The 25,846-nt window shown below is 36.2% G+C and overlaps 2 long non-coding RNA genes across 3 annotated transcripts; one reads left to right on the top strand and one right to left on the bottom strand.

Moving 5' to 3' along the window:
- Positions 1 to 1,297: 1,297 nt before the first annotated feature.
- On the top strand, positions 1,298 to 25,146 carry LOC139973694 (uncharacterized). 2 transcript variants are annotated; one of them, XR_011795292.1, is made up of 6 exons: positions 1,298 to 2,651; positions 3,997 to 4,063; positions 4,968 to 5,034; positions 6,154 to 6,220; positions 7,354 to 7,420; positions 24,728 to 25,146. It is a non-coding gene; the product is annotated as an uncharacterized lncRNA (long non-coding RNA). The 2 variants fall into 2 exon arrangements; XR_011795293.1 differs by lacking the exon at positions 7,354 to 7,420.
- LOC139973692 (uncharacterized) lies at positions 9,322 to 24,732 on the bottom strand. The gene is made up of 2 exons (XR_011795290.1): positions 11,852 to 24,732; positions 9,322 to 10,927 (listed from the first exon to the last, which is right to left on the bottom strand). It is a non-coding gene; the product is annotated as an uncharacterized lncRNA (long non-coding RNA).
- Positions 25,147 to 25,846: the final 700 nt, after the last annotated feature.

Here is a 25,846-nt window from a genome sequence, read left to right on the forward strand (position 1 = left end):
AGTCTACGGCCGAAGTTTACTCAACTTTAAACAAGGTTAGTACAATTGTTTAAATGGTCTAACTCGAACGATAGGGTGTCGGATTACACTATCGTTAAGTTCATGCTGGATATTATTATAGGTACGGTCCTAAAAGAGTACCGGAATTAATTCTGCAGTTGGCATAGAGGCCTACGAAGAAGTTTTCATAACGTAGAGCCTAACTTAATATGAGTTATACTGTAGTTACATCGGCTAGTAATGATAATATTAACGTTAACGTTAGGCTATACTACGGCTAACTTAATTACTCTGTTGGTGTGTTGGCTTAGGCTACACTAGTTGTAAATTACGGTACGCTGACCTTAAAAAAGGTTAGGCCTACATGCATGCATACTGGCGAGAAAAAAGTCAGTTTGGTTGTTTTCGTAGCTTAAAGTGGTAGTTATCTTTCGAAAGGAAACACTGCAGCCTTCCATGTGAATGCGTTTTGTTTACTTTAGTTTGAGGAATGACAGTCCTAATAAATGTAGACTATAGACTGTGTCATGTAAACAATGTGCTAATAAATGCACTGTTTGCCCCAAGGACTTAATGTTGTTGAGCCTACATGCACAAACAAGCCCTAACCACCCTCATGTTTCAAAAAAGTTTTACTAGTTGGGTAAATGTTGAACATTCACTGAGATTATGTTACTATCTTTTTAAGTGGGCCTATCCTTACTCCCGGCCCTAGGCTACCCAAGTAGTCATTATTCATGGACAGCTTCTCAGAGTGGCAAATAGATGCCCGAAAGCTGTCATAGTTTTGATGATGGTCTTGGTACGGTGCAAAATCATGCATAGGCTACTCCATATTAGTTTGGCCACTTGCTGTACCCTATAAGACTTACTAGGCCCAAACCAACAACTGTTCATCTATAGATAATAAAACAGATAACGTAGGCTACTCTTGTATGGTTTTGATTTTCTAGCCGTCCCAGATGACCAGGGTTCATTTTAGATTTTTCAATTTGCTTAGCAGTATTGCTAATCAAAATCCTGAATTGATTAGCAGTTTGGTAAAAATGGTTAGCAATTTTTTTTTCTGTGCACGTGCGCTGCACGACAAAGATAATGTCATAACTGTATCCCTGGCACTGGGGGCGGGGGTCTCCCTCTTTGGAAATATTGACTCTCAACTCTCAGAAGAAAGTTTCAAACATATCTTTCCACTTTTAGAGGGAATGCAATTATGCAAGCATTCACAATGTGGTATATTGTGCAGTAACGTTGATATATCGAATTTCGCCGTTGGCCCCATAAATACTGTAGTTACACAAATATCAAAAATCGTGATGAATTTAAATTTTATTGTAGGATGTTCACGATATTGATTAAAATACGTCAAAAGTGCGCGAAATCATGTATATCCATGGTACGATCACACTAGGTTGCCGCCTAGCTTACCAGTTACAATAGTTTGCAGTTTTGATGTCAATAAAAAAGTGGAAGCATATCCCAAGTAAATATTCCGAAGCTAGCTACCGATAGCAGCAACTCGCTTATTATCCACTGCTATTGTCCACCACTAGTATTGCTTATTGGCGGCTGCTATTGTCCGCCGTTATTGGTAGCCAACTTCAGCTTGATGCAGACTAAGCCCGCACCGGTGGATCGGAGTACGAGTGCGAAAGTAACGTTATATTATTATTATTATTATTGCGTAGGTCAGATCAGGCATAGGCCTAGGCCAAGTAAATTATTTGAATCAAATGCGAAAACAAAACTCCAAAAATGTCAGATAAAATAGTAAATATGAGTGTAACATTTCGTGCCAATGAATCATGCTCTGTGTGATAGTAATGTATGTGGTTATTTGGGACTTTAGGCTGCTATACTCTAGGTGTGTGTAGTCTAGGGGCCTACCTTGGGTTGTGTAGCAGTTGCGCGATACAAAGTATCATCTTGCATCGCAAATGTAAATAATCGCATCGCAAAGTGTGATGCGATACCGCTTAAAATGAACCCTGCAGATGACTGTATAAATCCTACACTGTTAATATCTCCTTTTCCAGTCTCTAGGGACAATAGTTTTGTGAGTGAATCAATTGAACTTTATTTCAAGCCATGTTCGTAGCACTCTTGACTTGTACTCCTAACATTGTACTCTTGTACAGTTTCAGATTGTGTGGACAATGCTTAATGCTTACTGTGCACTCTATTTTCTACTTTTAGAAATTAATCATTACATTCAGTTATTGCCAGGAACTGCAGAATATTGATATAGGTTAAAGCACAATTAATCTTAGGATTTTGTCTCAAAAATACCCACTGCAACTGTTGCTAAAGTACACACATGTTTGGACTGTGTAGAATATAGAACCTGTACATTTTCCTAAATATTATAGATTTTCTAGTGCTTTCAAATCTGGCATAGTAACTCCACATTTCTTACTGTACCTTCTTCATTGTTCACATGTTTGGATATTGTGGACAATATAACCTATTCATTCTATATTGCAGATGAATATCATATTATAATAAAAAAAGGTGATTCTATTTTCCATTTACCAGCTGTATCAAGGCAATGTAGTTAATGACTTTATATATGCTTTTTCAACAGGCAATGGAAAGGGCTCTTGAAGTGTTCCAACCATTCCTTTTCCTGAAGATGGACGTTAATATCACTGGTAGGTTAACTGAGGACAATGACTTTAAGTTAATTGTGTATTAAGCAGATTAGAAGATTAATGACTGCTTTAGTTACGATTGTCGTTGTGTAAGTTACCTGATCTGAATCAGCCTTAACCTTCAACATTAATATCTCATTTTCCAGTCTTTGTGGAAAATAGTTTTGTAAGTGAATCAATTGAACTTAGGTTCAAGCACACTCAAGCCATGTTTGTAGTCACTTGTACTCCTAACATTGTACTCTTGTACAGTTTCAGATTGTGTGGACAATGCTTAATGTGTACTTTACCTTGTAACTGGCCTAAAAACAAAATAGGCATAAACAAAAAAATTTAAATACTGTGACTCCTCTTTCATTCTTTGCAGACAATATTTGTCCAAATGAATCAATTGAACTTAAGTTCCAGCACAATCAGACCATGTTAGCATTTACTTGAGCTCCTAACATTGTACTCTTATACAGTTTCAGATTGTGTGGACAATGCTTAATGTGTACTTTACCTTGTAACTGGCCTAAAAACAAAATAGGCATAAACAAAAAAAATTAAATACTGTGACTCCTCTTTCAGTCTTTGCAGACAATATTTGTCCATATGAATCAATTGAACTTAAGTTCAAGCACAATCAGACCATGTTAGCATTTACTTGAGCTCCTAACATTGTACTCTTATACAGTTTCAGATTGTGTGGACAATGCTTAATGTGTACTTTACCTTGTAACTGGCCTAAAAACAAAATAGGCATAAACAAAAAAAATTAAATACTGTGACTCCTCTTTCAGTCTTTGCAGACAATATTTGTCCATATGAATCAATTGAACTTAAGTTCAAGCACAATCAAGCCATGTTAGCATTTACTTGAGCTCCTAACATTGTACTCTTATACAGTTTCAGACTGTGTGGACAATGCTTACTGTGCACTCTATTTTGTACTTTTAGAAATTAATCCAGTTGTTACATTCAGTTATTGCCAGGAACTGCAGAACATGATATGGGTTAAAGCACAATTAATCTTATGTTTTTGTCTCAAAAATGCCCACTGCAACTGTTGCTAAAGTACACACATGTTTGGACTGTGTAGAATATAGAACCTGTACATTTTCCTAAATATTATAGATTTTCTAGTGCTTTCAAATCTGGCATAGTAACTCCACATTTCTAACTGTACCTTCTTCATTGCACATATGTTTGGATATTGTGGACAATATAACCTATTCATTTTATATTGCAGATGAATATCAATTATTAAATATCATATTATAACAAAAAAAGGTGATTCTATTTTCCATTAACCAGCTGTATCAAGGCAATGTAGTTAATGACTTTATATATGCTTTTTCAACAGGCAATGGAAAGGGCTCTTGAAGTGTTCCAACCATTCCTTTTCCTGAAGATGGACATTAATATCACTGGTAGGTTAACTGAGGGCAATGACTTTAAGTTAATGTGTATTAAACAGATTAGAAGATTAAAGACTGCTTCAGTTACGATTGTCCTTGTGTAAGTTACCCGATATGAATCAGCCTTAAACTTCAACATTAATATCTCCTTTTCTAGTCTCTGGGGACAATAGTTTTGTAAGTGAATCAATTGAACTTAGGTTCAAGTACACTCAAGCCATGTTTGTAGTTACTTGTACTCCTAACATTGTAATCTTGTACAGTTTCAGATTGTGTGGACGATGCTTAATGTGTATTTTACCTTGTAACTGGCCTAAACAAAATAAGCATAAAAAAAAAAAATTAAATACTGTGACTCCTCTTTCAGTGTATGCAGACAATATTTGTCCATATGAATCAATTGAACTTAAGTTCCAGCACAATCAAGCCATGTTAGCATTTACTTGAGCTCCTAACATTGTACTCTTATACAGTTTCAGACTGTGTGGACAATGCTTACTGTGCACTCTATTTTGTACTTTTAGAAATTAATCCAGTTGTTACATTCAGTTATTGCCAGGAACTGCAGAACATGATATGGGTTAAAGCACAATTAATCTTATGTTTTTGTCTCAAAAATGCCCACTGCAACTGTTGCTAAAGTACACACATGTTTGGACTGTGTAGAATATAGAACCTGTACATTTTCCTAAATATTATAGATTTTCTAGTGCTTTCAAATCTGGCATAGTAACTCCACATTTCTTACTGTACCTTCTTCATTGTTCACATGTTTGGATATTGTGGACAATATAACCTATTCATTCTATATTGCAGATGAATATCATATTATAATAAAAAAAGGTGATTCTATTTTCCATTTACCAGCTGTATCAAGGCAATGTAGTTAATGACTTTATATATGCTTTTTCAACAGGCAATGGAAAGGGCTCTTGAAGTGTTCCAACCATTCCTTTTCCTGAAGATGGACGTTAATATCACTGGTAGGTTAACTGAGGACAATGACTTTAAGTTAATTGTGTATTAAGCAGATTAGAAGATTAATGACTGCTTTAGTTACGATTGTCGTTGTGTAAGTTACCTGATCTGAATCAGCCTTAACCTTCAACATTAATATCTCATTTTCCAGTCTTTGTGGAAAATAGTTTTGTAAGTGAATCAATTGAACTTAGGTTCAAGCACACTCAAGCCATGTTTGTAGTCACTTGTACTCCTAACATTGTACTCTTGTACAGTTTCAGATTGTGTGGACAATGCTTAATGTGTACTTTACCTTGTAACTGGCCTAAAAACAAAATAGGCATAAACAAAAAAATTTAAATACTGTGACTCCTCTTTCAGTCTTTGCAGACAATATTTGTCCAAATGAATCAATTGAACTTAAGTTCCAGCACAATCAGACCATGTTAGCATTTACTTGAGCTCCTAACATTGTACTCTTATACAGTTTCAGATTGTGTGGACAATGCTTAATGTGTACTTTACCTTGTAACTGGCCTAAAAACAAAATAGGCATAAACAAAAAAAATTAAATACTGTGACTCCTCTTTCAGTCTTTGCAGACAATATTTGTCCATATGAATCAATTGAACTTAAGTTCAAGCACAATCAAGCCATGTTAGCATTTACTTGAGCTCCTAACATTGTACTCTTATGCAGTTTCAGACTGTGTGGACAATGCTTACTGTGCACTCTATTTTGTACTTTTAGAAATTAATCCAGTTGTTACATTCAGTTATTGCCAGGAACTGCAGATCATGATATAGCTTAAAGCACAATTAATCTTATGTTTTTGTCTCAAAAATGCCCACTGCAACTGTTGCTAAAGTACACACATGTTTGGACTGGGTAGAATATAGAACCTGTACATTTTCCTAAATATTATAGATTTTCTAGTGCTTTCAAATCTGGCATAGTAACTCCACATTTCTTACTGTACCTTCTTCATTGTTCACATGTTTGGATATTGTGGACAATATAACCTATTCATTCTATATTGCAGATGAATATCATATTATAACAAAAAAAGGTGATTCTATTTTCCATTTACCAGCTGTATCAAGGCAATGTAGTTAATGACTTTATATATGCTTTTTCAACAGGCAATGGAAAGGGCTCTTGAAGTGTTCCAACCATTCCTTTTCCTGAAGATGGACGTTAATATCACTGGTAGGTTAACTGAGGACAATGACTTTAAGTTAATTGTGTATTAAGCAGATTAGAAGATTAATGACTGCTTTAGTTACGATTGTCGTTGTGTAAGTTACCTGATCTGAATCAGCCTTAACCTTCAACATTAATATCTCATTTTCCAGTCTTTGTGGAAAATAGTTTTGTAAGTGAATCAATTGAACTTAGGTTCAAGCACACTCAAGCCATGTTTGTAGTCACTTGTACTCCTAACATTGTACTCTTGTACAGTTTCAGATTGTGTGGACAATGCTTAATGTGTACTTTACCTTGTAACTGGCCTAAAAACAAAATAGGCATAAACAAAAAAATTTAAATACTGTGACTCCTCTTTCAGTCTTTGCAGACAATATTTGTCCATATGAATCAATTGAACTTAAGTTCCAGCACAATCAGACCATGTTAGCATTTACTTGAGCTCCTAACATTGTACTCTTATACAGTTTCAGATTGTGTGGACAATGCTTAATGTGTACTTTACCTTGTAACTGGCCTAAAAACAAAATAGGCATAAACAAAAAAAATTAAATACTGTGACTCCTCTTTCAGTCTTTGCAGACAATATTTGTCCATATGAATCAATTGAACTTAAGTTCAAGCACAATCAAGCCATGTTAGCATTTACTTGAGCTCCTAACATTGTACTCTTATACAGTTTCAGACTGTGTGGACAATGCTTTCTGTGCACTCTATTTTGTACTTTTAGAAATTAATCCAGTTGTTACATTCAGTTATTGCCAGGAACTGCAGATCATGATATAGCTTAAAGCACAATTAATCTTATGTTTTTGTCTCAAAAATGCCCACTGCAACTGTTGCTAAAGTACACACATGTTTGGACTGTGTAGAATATAGAACCTGTACATTTTCCTAAATATTATAGATTTTCTAGTGCTTTCAAATCTGGCATAGTAACTCCACATTTCTTACTGTACCTTCTTCATTGCACACATGTTTGGATATTGTGGACAATATAACCTATTCATTTTATATTGCAGATGAATATCAATTATTAAATATCATATTATAACAAAAAAAGGTGATTCTATTTTCCATTAACCAGCTGTATCAAGGCAATGTAGTTAATGACTTTATATATGCTTTTTCAACAGGCAATGGAAAGGGCTCTTGAAGTGTTCCAACCATTCCTTTTCCTGAAGATGGACATTAATATCACTGGTAGGTTAACTGAGGGCAATGATTTTAAGTTAATGTGTATTAAACAGATTAGAAGATTAAAGACTGCTTCAGTTACGATTGTCCTTGTGTAAGTTACCCGATATGAATCAGCCTTAAACTTCAACATTAATATCTCATTTTCCAGTCTTTGTGGAAAATAGTTTTGTAAGTGAATCAATTGAACTTAGGTTCAAGCACACTCAAGCCATGTTTGTAGTCACTTTTACTTCTAACATTGTACTCTTGTACAGTTTCAGATTGTGTGGACGATGCGTAATGTGTATTTTACATTGTAACTGGCCTTATCAAAATAGGTATGAACCAAAATATTTAAAAACTGTGACTCCTCTTTCAGTGTTTGCAGACAATATTTGTCCATATGAATCAATTGAACTTAAGTTCAAGCACAATCAAACCATGTTAGTATTTACTTGCGCTCCTAACATTGTTCTCTTATACAGTTTCAGATTGTGGACAATGCTTACTGTGCACTCTATCTTGTACTTTTAGAAATTAATCCAGTTGTCACATTCAGCTATTGCCAGGAACTGCAGATCATGATATAGCTTAAAGCACTATTAATCGTATGTTTTTGTCTCAACAATACCCACTGCAACTGTTGCTAAAGTGCACCCATGTTTGGATTGTGTAGAATATAGAACTTGTGCATCTTCCTTAATATAATAGATTTTCTAGTGCAGTCAAATTTGGCATAGTAACTCCACATTTCTTGCTGTTCCTTCTGGTAAGTTTACTGAGGGCATGTTAGTGATTAAGAACTTGAAGTTAATTGTGTAATTAACAGTTCATAAAATTGATGACTGCTTCATTCACCATTGTTATTGTGTCAGCGAATTGACTACTCTGTCTAGAACGCCTCTATACATCAATTAATATTCTCCAGCAAACAAATCTTATAGTTTATCGGGGCAGGCCTCAAAATGTGCTTAAAAAACGAGTTTCGTTGCACATATTTAGTACCAAGGTTTGTTGGTTGGAAGTTGTAGAGGGATGTCCTAGGAACATTTTTCACGATGTTGGATGATTGGAGAGGTGTTATTTTTCGAGTAAACAACAAACAAATGACGTCACTCTTGTACGGTGTAAGACAATTACAACAAAGCAGTTCCTTGTCACAGCAACATGAAAATGGCATTTAAATGGTCTTGCACTTATTATAACCTAGATGTTTTTGTTGATAGTTTTACAGGGATGTCCTGAGATTATCTTAGGAGTTATTGGATGCTTGGAGAGGTGTTACCTTGCATGTAAACAACAAATGACCTCACTAGGAAGTGTGGGCTAAATTGAAAATCAGCAACGACTATTCACAGCAACATGATAATAGTTTTTAAATGTTACTAAACCTATTTAGAACCAACTTGAAGGTTTGTTGGTTGGATGTTGTAAAGAAATGTCCTTAGAATGCTTGAAGAGTTGTTGGATGCTAAAGGAGGTAATACTTTACAAGTAAACAGTAAACATATGACCTCACTGTTATAGGTTGGACGGCAATCAAAACTCAGGAGTTCCTTGTAACAGCAACATGGAAACGACATAATTTAATTGTTCTTGCACTTATTTAGAAAACAGGAAGTGTTGGTTGAAAGTAATGGAGCGATATCATGATATTTAAATAGTTGTTGGGTGCTAGGAGAGGTGTTATTTTACGAGTAAACAATATACATATGACGTCACTCTTATACGTTGTACTATAATGAAAATAGAGCAGTTTCTTGTCACAGCAAGATGATAACATAATTTAAATGTTCTTGCACTAACAGTACTTAGGACAAGGTAATGTTGGTTGAAAGCTATATAGGAACGTCTGAAGAACATTTTAACAGTTGTTGGGTGCTAAGAGAGGTGTTATGTAAAGAGTAAATAATAAACAAATAACGTCATTCTTATACGTTTTACTGTACGACAATTAAACAGAGCAGTTCCTTGTCACAGCAAGATGATAAAATAATTAAACACAGTATTAAGAACCAGGATGTGTTGGCTGAAGTAAAAGAGGAATGTCCGAAGAATATTTTAAGAGTTGTTGGATTCTTAAAGCAGTGTTATTGTTCGAAAACAACAAATTTATGTTGTGTTAAACATAATTTGAACAAATGCATTTTTAAACACTGTCCGTCTCCTGAAGTCTGCCTCGAGACTCACCTTTAACGCAAATGTAGCTGGTCAAAAACGCAGTGACCAGGCAAAAATATATGTTTTTAGGTTTGGGAAAATTATAAGTAGCACCTTCCCATGAGAGAAGGACCGGATGACTCTGAGATCATGGGGACAACTTGAAAAGGCGAAACGCTCACACAAAAGTAAACATAAGGAAAAATAGTAGGTTTACTATGCACATGAATCTTGTATTAAAAACAATGGGGTCACTTAAACTTAAAGAAAAATTTAAATGATATAAATGGGTAACTAACAGATCAGAGCTGTTACATCTAACAAGATATCCACTGAACTTATTTGAAAATAAACTGCCTAAAAGTCCTAAGTTAGAACACAATCGCGGCGCGGGTCAACCAACTAAAAAGTCGCGAAATATAATTACTTCCTTGGGTTACTTCGATCAGAGGCAGGTTCACTCTGTTGTGGAAGTCACTGGGGTAGGTTTGCTCACTGAACTGCTCTTGACCAGCTTGCTCTTCACTCCCTGGTATCTGGGCCCATTGACCTATCAGCTGTCAATTAAATTACTAAATAATTACCAGGCACATTACTTAACCCAAATCTAAACTTATATATGGGTCTCATCAGTGTCCTTAAATAAATTTGTTGTTACACATCCATCACCAAGAATATTCCTACCAAAACAAAATAGCTATTAAACTGTCTATTTCTCCCACAGTTCTCAAAAGTGATAGAGGCTTGGAGCCATTACATGTATTCCTAGAAAACAAGGGCCACACAAAACAATAACTATGTTCAAAAATGACAAAGGTCACACAGGGCCACCTGACCACAAACTGTTGCCCTGTAGTAGTAGCATAAAAGCGAAACTTTAGGGAACTCCTCAATCTACCAAAGTAAGTTATTCATTGTCAAATGAATAAAACAAAATAAGAAAAAGAACGGAAAAGATCAAATGAATTAAACAAATATGGAAAATGAAAGAAAATGATCAACATAAACACTAACAAAATATTGACCATGTTATGCTTTGGTTACACAAACAGTCCTTTCTGAGTGATATGACTTCCTCGTCACTATCAACATGACCAACACCCAAAGCCACTTGCTTAGGAAGAAGTAGTCTTCCTCTGTTATGTGAAGACAGAATGTCTTGGGCAATAGCACTGTCATCCTTTCATCACAGCAGCTTCTTTGAGCTGTTTTTCAGCATCTCGTGTCAGACACTGAGACAGCTGTTCTGTCTGCCCGCTAACATATCTTCTTCCTTTTGAAAACTTGAGTCCTGATTGTGCCAGAGAAATCTCTGTAGAGGGAGCACCGCAAATATCCTTGTCTTTGGCGCCGATGGGCCTGCACTTTCATCTGCAACAAATCAAAAAAAAATTTGTTTGGTTGATACAGTATTTTGAATTGTCCTGTTGATCCGCTGTGGTTCACATTAATTGTCTACACTGGAACTCAACTGACTAATATGCCTCCATTTATTTCAGTGTAAGTCTGGAGCCATGAGCTTGGTAGGGTATAGTTACAAACCCACACACTACAAAGGTTTGAGAACACATGCAATGCTACTTGACCGGATTTCCCATACTAAAAGAAGGCCTCTCCATACATGCATCAAAGTAAAATAAACCAAGCAAGATGCTTTGATATGAAATATTTTTTTCCAAATTTTTAAAGAGCTGTAATAAGGCTATAGGTGCAACTATATCGAGTGCCATGCTGATGCTAAATTAGCTGGAAACTTACATGTGCCAACTCGCTTTGTTAGGTGTACAAAATACAAGAAGGGATCTGAGACTAGGCAATACTGTAGCATTGCCTAGGCCTATTTACTTAGTGGCCTGTATATAAGCTACATTACACGCTACATTTGTTTGTGTGTGTGCCAGTACTACCAGCAGCCATGGAGACATGCTCTGGGCTTAGTTAGGCCCTGTTTTGACAAATTAATACAAGACTAGAGGCTAGACCATAGGCCTAGGCTGACATTGAATATTGATAGGCCTAACGTTAGTCTGCCTATGGAACCTACACTGGTGTTGATTTCATTTCTTTGTTTCATGGCAAATAAAACATGACATAAATATAGCAGATACCAGTATATAGTAGCTGTCGATCTATCCTTCATGGGTGCTACGTTAATCACTTCTAGTCTAAGGCAAACTAGTATAGTATTGAAGAGCCTTGTCCTAAATTTTCATAGTTGGCATTCGTATCACTTGAGGAAGTTTTCTTGTCACAGTAATGCTCTAACAAGAGTATTAGTAACAGGCCTTGAATTACCTTCATCGTTCGTGTACTGAATCATGGAAGCACCTTCTAGGTATGAAAATTTGCCACCCTCAATACTGCTTCATATCTCGGCACATTTGACGTCGGTTTGCCAACTGTTTGGCTGTAAATTTCGTTAGACTTTCAGCCCATCGTTCTCTTGTTATGCAGTACGTTATGCAGACTAATTGTAAACACGTACAAACGTTACATACACACAGTCTGTGCATAAACATCACGCCGAGCCGAGCAGTTTCTGTATCAGCTGACATATCACATGCCATACAATAAGGATTTTGATTGGCTCTTGAGTGAAAAAATCGCTGCGTTCGGAGAAGTCCTTACAACGCAAAGCGGACTAAATGAGTCCGTCTTAAACTGCTGTTTACTCTTAAGATAACACTTCCCGAACCATCCAACATCGAGAATTGTAATAAGCATATGAAAACACACCATAATATGTGATCAAACCTTGGTACTAAATATGTGCAACAACAGTGAACGATATCGAGCCTGCCCCGATGGACTATTAAGATAAATCCCTGATCACTCAATACAGCCAACAAAAGAAGCACCAGTGTGAAAAAGCTAGAGTAGTGATTCTCTTCAGCTGAACCTGAACACTACCCCAAGACCAGATAAACAGGAAACATGTATACCCTATTGTGTCGATAGTTTATGTCAATGAAGATGAGCAGAATAAAAGAGTGGCCTGAATCTATGTGATTATACAGTACAGTGTGTTGGGGTACTTCTTTTATGTTGGAGCCCTAGTATGTGGAAATTTGATGTGGCAAACAGAATTACTTGCTATACATGAGCAGGAATATGTGTCTCCTTTTGAAAATAAGTGTTTAAACAACAATTTTCAAACTTTTTCCTGAAATTCGATAGAAAAAACTAGCACACCTCAGGTATACACATTGATCATCATAAATATATCAAAGACCTTGTAATAAAATCCTATTTATTGAGTGAAATGGTTACTTCAAGTAATGTCATCAATGCACATTTTGTTTCTCATCCAAAATATAATTTTGATGGACTCTTGTTGCATGTACAGTATCCTAAGCATAGACCAAAAAACTCACCAGATTTTATGTTCCTGGATATAGCCCTATACATAAGCATGCACTTTCAATTTTGTTCTAGTCAATCTAACACTGCAGGTGACACAAACATTAGTTGACTCTCACACATACATCTTTGAAGGGATTTGGCTTAGAAATAACAAGATAAGGGCCAAAATTATTTGAGATTTACGGATATCTACTAGACATGTATGGCATTTGGCCTGTTTTGTTCTAGTTTATCCTGAAATTCAAGGTATATTTACACTGAATGCAGTTGTCACACCTGTCAGGGAATAAATTTACACTATCATTAAATAGATCATTTATCACAAAATAAATGTTGTAGGTAAATTCTACGACATATATCTTAATTATATATACGAAGAAACAACGTAGAAACTGATCAACTTGATTTTGGCGCCAACGAAAGATTTGTTTGTAAATTTATAGGCCTGTATGATATCATATAGCATCCATATATGTCAATAGAACAATGGATTCTGAATTAACATTCTTGCCTGGAGTAGCACAGTATTTACAGTTATAATTTACACATTGTAATGCTTAGAGAGAGATATCACAGTTGAATGCTGTCTTGTATTACAAATTATGCAAATATTTTGGTGTGTCACTTTTCCTGCATCTTAATTGTGTTACTCAGTGTAAATTGCATGATAACTTATAGAATTGCTGAGATGACTATTTTCAGGTGCCTGTTACAGAGATACAAAGTTTCAAAACTTCAAAAAGTGCAACCAAACTTTTCTTTGAAATTATAGGTAGGTTATCAAAAAATTCAGAATTATGAAGAATACGAAATGGTTTCACAAGGTAATTTCCAAAGTCAAAGTAAAGGTCAAATGTTCAATTATTGATTAATGTAGTCTACCTTATATCTGACAGTGAATTGTTAAATCCCATTGCATTAGCTTTAAAGTGACACTTTTTCCATCAATATTGGACCTTTACTTTTCAAGTTATGGGTCTCCAAACTTTGTGGGCTCGGCCCACATGTGAAAATCGGCCCTCTAGTAACACTGATGTTCACTTTTGGTCACTGGTCGTCTCTGCACCTTTCAAGGTTATTAGCTTTGAACATTAGCTTGTATCAGTGGCATAGGAAGGTACTTTTTGGTGGGGGGCTGAAGACTGATGGCCGGCCTGGGGGAGGAAGGGGGTGTCCCCTCCGCTTTGGATTTTTTTTTGCATTTTCAGGTGGCCTCAGATGCAATTTGGTACAATATACAGCACACTTCAACCCACCCACTCCATTTTGTGTATAATTTTGCATTTTCACCTGGCCTTAGATACAATTGGTGCTCCAAATGAGATTTTTTTCTCATTTGGAAATGAAAAAGGGGTTTTCTGATTTGGGAACTGGGTGGGGGCGGAATGATGCTTCCGCCCCTCCACATTTTTCACTGGGGGGGGGTCCCCGGTTCCCATGCCCTTGGCTTGTATATTAATTACTGTACATAAATATTTCCCTTTCAAGTAGCGTGATTCACCTTAGCCATGCACGCAAATGAGTTTTACCTTTGATGATTGTTTTAATATTGTAAGAGTCTTCACTGGATTACTTATACCTTACTGTATTTAGTGGTTGAATTTTCCTATTTGGTGCAATTTTCATCAACAAAAGGTCGGTTTGAGAAGTTTAAATACGATCTGAACTTTCAAATCATGCCGATCTCTGAGCGTACATCCTCCCCAGGAGAAAAGCCAACGCGTTTCAGTTAAGGTGCGACTAGCGAAACCCTGCAATCGTGAATCTACACACTACAATCTTGTAAAAAGTTTTGCTCATGTCTAAAGATTCATTTGGTAGCGAAGTGCACTTATTTTTGTCTCGGCCCATTGAGAGTTTGATTTGGTTGAAGAGGTGAGAACTACTGTAGGCTATAAGACCTAGGCCTGTATCACATCCCTCCAATGTTTGTTTCGTTTCAGGTTTGCCAAACTTCTGGCTAAACATCTGCCGTATTAGTTTAGATCATAATCCTATTAGGATGTCATTTTTGTGTTAGATACTGCAAATCTGGAAATTGTTTCTCAAGGGTAGCCAAGACTTAAAAGTTCCTTAATCCAGTCCCTGCAGTCAATTATTATCAAAAACTTTTGCAATCAAATGTAAATTACAAGTAAAATCAAACCATATGAACTCCACAATACTGTTCTCACTACACAATATTGTACATGGGTTTGGATTTGTGTGGCAAATGTTAGGTGCACACTTACTGGTAATGTAATAAAGGTTTTTTAATAAAGGATAAAATAGTACATGAAATGTACATGAAACATTGACTCAACAATTCTCACTGTTAATGCTACTTTATAACTTAGTAAATCAGTAAAGAATAAAGAAAACTAATGGAGCAAGTCACTCTATTTTCACTCAAGATACTGTGTTAAATTTTCCTGATCTCAATTATATTCACATGTCTGATTTGTGTCATTTGTGTGGACAAAGTTCTCAAACAATTACAGCCATACAGTATGTGATTAATTTTGTAGATTCACAGACCTTTGCTTGTGTCAACAAAATTCTCATGAATTTATACTGTACATGTAGATTGTGTTGATGGTTGTTTTATGTACAAGTAACCTCCTCATGTGCATGTTGATAGACTATGTATATTGTAGGATTCAGCCATTTAATTGGGGAAAGATTCCTGCCCCGTTCCTGACCGTTTGTTTGAACATAGTACAATGGCTGAATTTCTGTCTCTGTCATATTTTATTTTGCTCAGACCTTTTGACACCCCCCCCCCAACCTTACTCCCTACCTGTAGTACTTTTGCAATGTATACACTAGATAACCTTAGTGTACATGTCATATTGGTAAGATCAAATTAAGGTTAGTTGCATGCTTTCGTAGCATGATTACTGTACATAGCTTCAATATGAACACACTAAATGTAGTCTGCATGACAACAAATGTGACTGCACAGCAGATAGCATTGGGCACTTCAACAACAAATTCAACATCTGCTTTGATTTTCTTGTTTCTTTGTTTGTTCTCTTTGGGTGGGGGCAGGTCAACAAGGTCAATGCAAAAAGATACTTCCTTGTTGGCAATTTAAGGACAGCAAAGGTGAATATAATCTAACAAGAAAATAATCTAATAAAACCCCAAATCAGTTCCTAAAATTGATTAGTTCAGGTCTTTAGACCTGATATGTAATGGTAGAGTACCAGTATACTCTTTATCCAACTCCCTGCTTTACCACTGATACTAGTCACATGTGACAATATCATGATTCATGGCAAGGTATATTCTCATCACATTAAATGGATACTGGTGATAACACATCACTTCACAGTGACCCTTCTGTTTACTTGCAAGTAAGCCTGTGGTCCAGAAGCCTCCCACTGCAAAGGAATTAATGACATGACAAATGGAAATATAGAGGTTATCCCATGAATAAGTGCATGGCAAAACAATTTGCAACCACCACTCAATTTTCTCATTTTGAATGTGAGAGGAAATATACTTAAAATCATTGCAATAGGGAAGCAAGGAGGACTCTTATAGTAATTGTAGTGCATGCTACAGTATTGGGACTACCAGCTCGCTCCATCATATACTGTACATGGCTGGCTAGTGAATGCCAGCTGAACATACAATCTTCACAGCAATCTCAAATTTACAGGTTGGCTACGCAGGAAATAATCCAGGCATAGATTTGCAAAGAATTTTGGCGGGAAACAATGAATTCTGCACACGTTAAGAAAATATCTCTCCTTGAGTAGCATACTTCTTCTAAACAATACGTTAAATTCTCGACTTTTATTCTCGACTTGAACAAGACAGGTAACATTGAACGCATTTGAGTTAAAATCATCTTGCCAAAAAGTTGCAAGCAACAAATGTTAATCATGTTTATCCGCAACGACTCAGTGTTATCTGTACTACTTCAGCTCTTGCAACATAGGCACTCGTAACATTAGTATTGTAGCATGGCATTATATACTATAGCAGCGTATGGCATATATTACGTGTTTTGAATCATAATAAACCAGGGCCAAGACATTGACAAAGCAGTTTTTAATAGACCGGAAGGTGTTGCAATTGAATTGATAGACTAGACCTAATAGATTAATCCTCCATTAGGCCTTTGAATGTTCCATATGTGCTCGTCAAATTTCACTAACTAGGCGAGGTAATGTTAACATGTTGTTTCTTTTGACCAATCAGTGTCCAGGACCCTGTGTATTCTCTGTCATGTCCGAAAAAGGCTTGACTCGTGATTTACAGCTTGGTTCTGACATCTGGTTTTAGTAATCATTATTCCTAGAGTACAGTATATAAACATTACAAAATATAGTTTAGCTTTGGTCTACGTTAAAGGCCAAACGATGAACTTGTTTCTTTGTGACAGAAATAACTTTAAAAGGACTTTCAGTAACAAAGACCCCTCCATTGAAAATCATCAACTAAGGTTGACATTCATCAGGCACTACAATGACAAGTGTTTGTTTACAAATGCAGTTGTTCAAGTTTTCTTCTTTCATCTCTCTCTGCCCAGAAAACCTACTATCTTGAAATAAAAACCTTTTCCTTTCTTTGAATTATTTATGCATGGGGAAAAGTGAAGATACAGTGACAGGCTTCTTTTTAAAAGACCTTCAGGGTATATTAATGACCTAACACAGTCCTTCAGAAATTAGAAAATTTACATCAGTCTACTCTCTTGTGTTGTGTTTCTTGATATCTTGAAAATAAATAGGCCTATATGATAAATACATGCCATATCCCTAGTAACTGATATGCAAGTGCAATCAATGTGATGACAAATAAACACAGATTGAAGCAAGGATAGAAATCCAACTGGTATCCTTGTTATTTGCTTGTAAATAAATTCATGAACTTTTCAAATGAGCCAAAAAATTCCACAATATTTGAACCTGTGTTTACTACTGTATAAACACTGGAAGTTAATCAATTGTTTTTGTTCTGATGTACAGCTGGCCAAGTTACTCCTAGGCAGGGTTGTATTTAGGCCTAGGTACAGCTGGAGCCTGACCTTGGTGATGGATTTTCACTGATGACTAAACAGCTGAAAATAACTTGCATTTTCTACAGTTTTAATGGAACTTAGTCCCATTTACAGCTTGTTCAGGCCTTAGGGAGATAAAAGCTAATGATTCACATGGATATCTTGTCCACTGGAAATACACTTGGATGCCAATAACATTTCAGCATTCAAGAAAAGATGAGATTTTCCTTTTTAAATGGTCTTAATGATTTCCTGTTTACAACGCCAACAAATGAGTGCTGTTAAATATGACTGATGATTGACTTCTTTTAGTGGGCTTAGCTTTACACTGCACTTGGCCTGCCTGTTCTTTAAACCAGGGAGTTGCTCTGTAGAAACTCCCTGTTTCAACCCAGTCTGCATTAATGTGATGTCAACTGGACCAGGAACCCGGAATATTTAATCATGTGAAAAGAGTCAAGGAGATTGATTGGCAGAGTATATATCCCTGTATGACCAGGATTTCAGATCATATGTTCCCGCTATGTCATGCCCTGTGTATGTCATCTAGGGGTCATCAAATTGGGGCCCAAATGTACAAGGATAATCCTTTTTTGCAGTACACCCATAAGACATTGTGGTACGTAAATATCAAATACAGGAACTTTTGTACCAGGGCCTATGCAGGCAGCAGCCAAAAAAGTTCATGTGGCCCTCACATGACTCACAAAGATAGCAGTTCTCTTTTATTGGTACAGGACCCTTTGGACCACCAATTACAGCAACTGTATACTATTTTTAATAGACCCAGGCAGCAACCACAGAAATGTGCTGTGGGCCACAGATTATTTAATCATGTAAAAGAAAGCAGGGTGGTTCTTTTAGCGATGCTAGACCTTATGGTTATTGGGTATTCAAAAAAAACCATGAAAAAAATGTATCCTCTACCAGAGCCAAAAAACATCCAAGGGCCCTTGGCCCAGACTTGATTTGTCATGAAAAAAAACCAGAATCAATCTTGTAGTTGAACAGTTTTTGCATTCATTACAACTTTTTCCTGGTTCCCATGGAACAGTCATTATGGGCCCATGGTCAACACATAATTTGATTATGTGAACAGAGCAGGATAACTATTTTAGGGTGTTGGTCCAATTGGACATTGGGGTGTCCAAAAATACCAACAATTTTTTTTCATGTAACAGGGCTGCAGAAGCAACCTCAGGAAAGGCCCAATGGCCAACACAGGATTTGGTATAAATGTGAAAATAGACAAAGGGCCCAAGATTTGCATTTTGAGAACAATTATATAAGTTTTATAATAGACATTTATCATTGTGTATAACATAAAGATTTTGCTTGCTTGCCGCTAGTGAACCAAATACAATCTCATGCTGAAACCATTATTGTAACATTATTGTAATTTATAATTCATTTGTCAATCATTGTGTCCTAATTAAGCCACAATAACAGTTTTACTGTATATATGCGGACATGAAAATAACACATAGCTTCATACAGAGCAGTTACACTGCAACCACAAAATCATCACCAGTGAACTGAGTGTTGTTCAAAGTCTCATTGCAATGTTTTGCAAATTCTATTGTATAAATTACGGAGGCCCAAAATCAGCAATTTAATTTCTATGTTCTATACCTGCCAGATATCGCACTCTAAATTTTTAAGTATAGTTTGTGCTTTGGGGGAACTCCACGAGACAGAAGGTCCGTGAGATCGATGGTCTACATGATGGTCCATTGATAGCCCGGCCAGACTGAAGGTCCGAGCCAAGTGACAAAAACCTGAAATGACACCATTTCATGATTCCATGCACATACTAGAACAACAAAAAGAAAGCAAAAAAAAAAGAAGCAACTGTTCGAACAAAATATTTTTGAGAAAAATTGCATTTAGTTCCTCACTCAACTGAAAATTTTCAAAATTTGTCTTTTTGATAAAAGAGAAGAAGGTAATTAGAAGACCTAAACCTTTACAACCATAGCAACGAAAGGGGGGAGGGGGGGGGTGAGCAGTGGCGTAAGTAGACTTTTTTCATTAGAGGGGGTCAAATAGATTGACAAGGGGGGCAATATTGTTTAAAATAGGGTATTGCTTTTATATTGTATTCTAAAATTTCATTTGGGAAAGCAAAGGGGGCGAGACTTTTGAGAGCGGCGGTCCTTCGCCCCCTTCAACCGCCCAAGCCCCCTTGCGCAAGTCACTGGTATCCACTATGAAAAGAAATGGCTGTAAATTCTTTTTAACTACGCGCTTAATCAACGTAATATTACCAGTAGTAATATTAGGGCCTAGTGATGGTTTCGGTCTTGCGGACCTCTTTTAATTTCAGTCTCGCAAACCTTCAGTCTGGCAGACCTTCGGTCTCGCGGACCTTCAGTCTTGTGGCCTGTAATTGTTATTTGGTAGCATGTAGATGTCCTGTTCCAATAATTCTATCACACTTTTGGGAAGGCGTTTCCCAGGAACCAAATAGACAAATGTATTGAACTAAGGTAAATCATACTTCATTGGGTTTTTTCCTATTCAAAATACTTATTGTCTAGTAATTATATTTTTCTGTACATTGTGTTCTGTTCTTGACCACTATGCTAGCAACAAGGTAACAATTGCTATTGTTTGTGTATATAAGAAGTAGCCCAGACTTGCAACTGTTTATACAGTAGTTCATCCCTACACTACAGGTACCTGTACTGTACATACAATACCTGTGTACAAATGTAGCACATGTACATTCAACCAGGGAGTTGTTATGGAACAATAACTCCCTGATTCAACAGTGGAGTATACATGCAGTAAGATGCCATTGATATCTCTCAGGTATGCATTGCACAGCTTGATAATACCAGTGAGTTGTTCCAGTAACAGCTCCCTGATAAGAGCCCCCATCAAGGTCATAGGTGTAACAAAAAGGACAGTGTGCCCACTGTTATGTCTGTTTCTTGTTTATTGGTCAATGAACTGGAAGCTGCTAACATTTTGGAGGCTTCTGGCTTGTTTCACAGTCACAGTACACATGGAAATAAAATAGCAGAGGAAAGGTTGCTCCTTTGCCGAAAAAGTTTTGAATGGTCTTGCAATACTGTTTACCTCAAAAGTGTTGAACAGGCACAAAATTAGAATTTGTTTTATCTTGCGGTTTTCATTATATACCAACTTTGATTTTGGATAAGTTTTGTTTGAAACAGTTAGGTTCATTGGTCAAATTTGTTTCACACTAGTCTAGGATATATACTTTGTCAGTGTCCTGTCTTGCAGACTCCAGTCATTCAATTTATATAATTATAAATAAATACAATGCTTGATATAGCGCTATTCAAATATGATCATAGAGCTTAGACTCAATTGCAACTTTATTTGTATTGTAAGTTGACTTGGATAAAGTGTGAAAGTCAAGTAAATACAACCACCCCCCCCCCCCCTTCTTGTATCCAAGGACTGGTGCAGTATTCGATGTGGTATGTACATTCTCTAGGTGTGTCAGGCATAATTCATATAAATTGGAGGGAAAATATGAGTGTTCCCTATCAGTTACTCTATTGGTCACTATATGTTGAATTTAATGTACATACTTTATGAAAACTTTCAATTGGTTAAAGCAAATTGCACAAGAGTCAATTTCAGGCATGTTACAAAATCAATGCTAAAAGAAATTGTGTCAAATTGAAATACAGTACCTGCTGTTTTGCACTTAAAGTTAGCATGCCTACACTAAACTAACTAACACTGAGAAGGACCTGCTTGTATCTGTCACATACTGAACAAATTTTATCCTTTTTCAAAAAGTATACACAATCTACAGTTTAGAGTGTGGGCTCACAGTAAGGACATATGCTACTGAATTTGGTTTACACATAACAAGGAGAAAAGCTTTCAGCAGTGCAGGCTTCTTTTCAGTCAGACTACAGTTTACAATGCCAGCAGCTAGATTGTATGAAACTTGTAGCTATGGCATGGTGCTCATACAGCAGATCTTTCTAATAGGGTTTAATTTTTAAGAATTTGTTGCATTTAACCACATCATAATACATTTGTTATGTCACAAAGGTGGACATTTTAATAATAAACAAAACATCGCCTATCCATGTTCTTTGAAAAGATGAAAAGTGTAATGAACGATTTTGCTTTGGCAAAGCAGAAAGCTTTATCATACCAAATCTGCAAAAAAGTTTGGCAATTGATGGTGTGAAAGATTCGTGGAGGGTTTTAAATCGTAACTACTATAATGGGCCACAAACTATACGAGATATCCTGTTAATGGAAGAAGGATAGTTTTGAAGTCTCTGACCTTAATTATTGCTTTAATGTTACTTTATTTACAACAAAAATCCATTCTACTATCTGAAGGTAAACTTTGCCAGAATTTTCTCTAATAATCTGAAAGTTAAACCCATTCCAAAATTTGAAGAGTAATCAAATGGATAGTTAATGGAAATCTAAGTTACAATGTTTCTAAGTAGGTTATGTTGTAACTGATCAGAAAATTAGGGGAAAAAAACATGTAAACAGGAACAGGAGCTGATCAGACAGGTGTGGTGGGAGAACCATCCCACTTGTTGGGTTGGAAGGGCATCCCACAGAATAGCTAGAACAGCACACTCGGTGCATACAGTAGGCTGCTGTTGGTGAGTAACTGATCTCTTTATATTTTCATGAAAGTCAATGGTTATTTCATGCAGCAGAGGTCCGATTGCATAAAAATTTGCAACATCACCAGTTCGCTCTTTCTATTGGTTAAATTTTCGGGCAAATCTTTAATCCCACCTCTCCTCAAATCAAAGTGGGCTTCTATACGTGCACATGCCCACCATGCAGCACACTGGTGAATGTGGTTTACATTACTGAAAATCCTTATTAGTTTTTGTAATAAATCATTTGTAATCATTGCCTAGCTCAGATGAAGGATAATAGCTTTACTTAATACATACATGATATGTAATTAATAACCATTAAGTCAAGGACAACGCCCCTCCTCCTCCCCCTCTCCCCTCCCCATTCACACACTATGCACTGCTATCTGACATTAAATTTGGTTCAATCAAGAACGAAAAAACTTTGAGTTCAAGATTGGAAAACTGTCTGTCAGTTCAATCGACATGAAAACTACCTTTCGCTGTATGGTCCAGTCTTTGCATGTGTTGCATATTGTCTCTTTGTTACTTAATTCCCATAACAAAGACCTTCCGTAGCCTGCATTTCAGGGATATTTTTTTACAATTTACACCATCAGTATTTCACTGTTAAATATTCCAACCTCTAACACCACTTAGTTATTTATTGCCACACAAGCTTGTGATCAAGTCTCCCTTCATTTCATGTAAGAATTATCCGAGAGTTATTAGTTTCCATTGCTTCCCCTCAGTGAACCCTATGATCCCATTATGTATCATCACAAGGACATTGCATCATTTTTGTCATCACTTCTGAAATCTATACCAAATTGTACTGACCTGTCTATCTTAAATCTTTTTTAAATTTTAGCCTAGCCATTGACAAAACAGCTTAATTTCTTGTGAGGTAAAGTGTCTCGCCATCCCCATACATAGACCACTATAAAAATATTAATTTCAGGGGTAATAACTGTATTGGTCAAACTGCCACACAGCTTGCATTGGGCTGATCATTATGACACATTCGTTGCACTTTGAGATGAGGAGGACTTGTAGCAATATAGTCCTAACCATTGCAGTAGGTGGGGTCTTAGTTTGTAATAGGGTCCTTGTTTTGCAGTTGATAGGGTCTTAGCTTTGCAGGGGTTACATCTCTATGTTCTGACATCTCTATGTTGCAACATCTCTATGTTCCGACAATTTTTTTTGACCAAAATTCTTGACCAACATGTTTTCGGACCAAGTTTTTTTTCGGACCAAAATGTTTTTGGACCAAAATATTTTTGTGACCCAACATTTTTTTTTACTCTAAAATTTTTCATGACCAAATTTTTTTTTGGACAAGCACTTTTTGGGTCATAACAAACTTTGGGCCCTTTTTTTCGTGAAAAAAAAATTGGTGGGTCCTAACAAGTCACGTCAGAAATAATGTTGGTCCAAAAAACATTGAGTCCCCCCCAAAAAATTGAGTCCCAAAAAATTAAGTCCCCCAAAAAAATTGAGTCCGAAAAATTGGGTACGAAGAAATGTTGGTAAAAAAAATTAGTCCAAAAAAATTATCGGAACGTATTCCTCGGAACATAGAGACTTCGGAACATAGAGACGTCGGAAAATAGGGATGTCACCTTTTTTGCAGGTCTTAGGTCTTTGTAGACACCCCAATTTTCAATGTTAACCATTACAGTGTCCCTCTTTTTGCTTGTTGCAAGCACATGCTGGCCACTATAGCTACTATGGCCACTATAGTGTCCTAGTAAATAGTCTTACCAGACAAAAAGTAAGATCTGCATAAAACACATGCTGGCCACTATAGCTACTATGGCCACTATAGTGTCCCAGTTAATAGTCTTACCAGACAAAAAAGGTAAGATCTGCTTTTGATAGGAGTATATCACTTAATACTGACTTGGCTTAAATTCCTAACTTTTAAGTACCTGCACATGACTTAGTATCAAACAATATGCTCCATATCTGGATTATTTCTTTACTGAAATGTGAAGACGCAATGACAATTGGGGTTCAAACCAATAGCCTTCTCTCCCAATGATAATTTTTATTTCTATTTGATAAAAACTGTTCTGAACTGCTAATTCATTCATCATAAAACTTGATTGCTGTTTCAGGAGCATTACTTTAGGTAATAACTATATCTACTATACCAAACTTGTTGTGTAAATACATTGCTTTTGTTTCTTTTGATCCTCCATCTAGGTGCAGGACACAATGAACTGAACAGCAATAAAGACCTTCCAACTGAATACATTGAGCTGGTCATCTGTTGCTTGAAGCTCAATAATGGAAGCAGCTCCCTGGTGGAAGCCATTCCCAAAAAGATGGAAATTTATTTTGCTCCATGGAAGCTGTTTGACTGGTTAAAAGAAGCATGAGGCATTGTAGGCATGTGTAGCTGAAAATCATCCATATGACTTAGCCACCATATATGGGCAAAAATAACTACTTGGAACAGTTACAATGTCATTTATTTGAGCTGGATGAGAGTGGCTATGGACGGCCATTACCACAAAAACAAGAACAAAAAGTAAATTCATTACATTACATTACACATTACAGAAATTTTCTCCATAGAAAAGAAAATTTCTTCATAAAAAGAATTACTTGGATATCAAAAATAAATTTACTCCATCAAATATAAATTTACTAAATCACATCAAAACTTACTTTACTCTTCAAAAAGAAATTTTCTTCATCAAGGATAAATTTACTCTTGGAAACTAAGTTCACCTCACACATATTAGATCTACCCCGTCCAATATAAACTCATAGCTCAACCTGTCCTAACCAAAAAAAATCCCCCAATTAATTAATTGGGAATCAGGACAATGTATCTGTTGGAAAAGATATTTGACCCATTATTGTACAAACTGATGCAGATGATATTGGAAGAGACTCTTCATGTTGGAAGAGTGGAGATGGAGATGGTGGCATATCGATAACCTATTGCAGGTCTCTCAGGACTGAATAAATTAATGAATTAAAGGTGAAGGGATTGGGGAAAACTGCTTACTATTTCTCAATCTATAGCATTACTAATAAACTGAGGTATTAGTAAACTATGGAAGATGGTGCAAATGAAGTTGTTTTGTGCCAAAATTTAAAATTGATATATATTTTTTATATAGAAATATGTCTCTCATTGTGGTACAAATATTTCAATTGGACCATAACCTTTATCCCCTGTCATTTTTGCATATATATGTCATTCATATTAATGAGTGATTAATGTCCGATGATAACATATTGAAAGATCGTCATATGACATAGTTATATTTTTGCCTAATGTATATGGTCCTTTTCCTACAGCATGTATTA

Source organism: Apostichopus japonicus, chromosome 9, assembly GCF_037975245.1.
Source record: "Apostichopus japonicus isolate 1M-3 chromosome 9, ASM3797524v1, whole genome shotgun sequence".
Lineage (NCBI taxonomy): Eukaryota > Metazoa > Echinodermata > Holothuroidea > Aspidochirotida > Stichopodidae > Apostichopus > Apostichopus japonicus.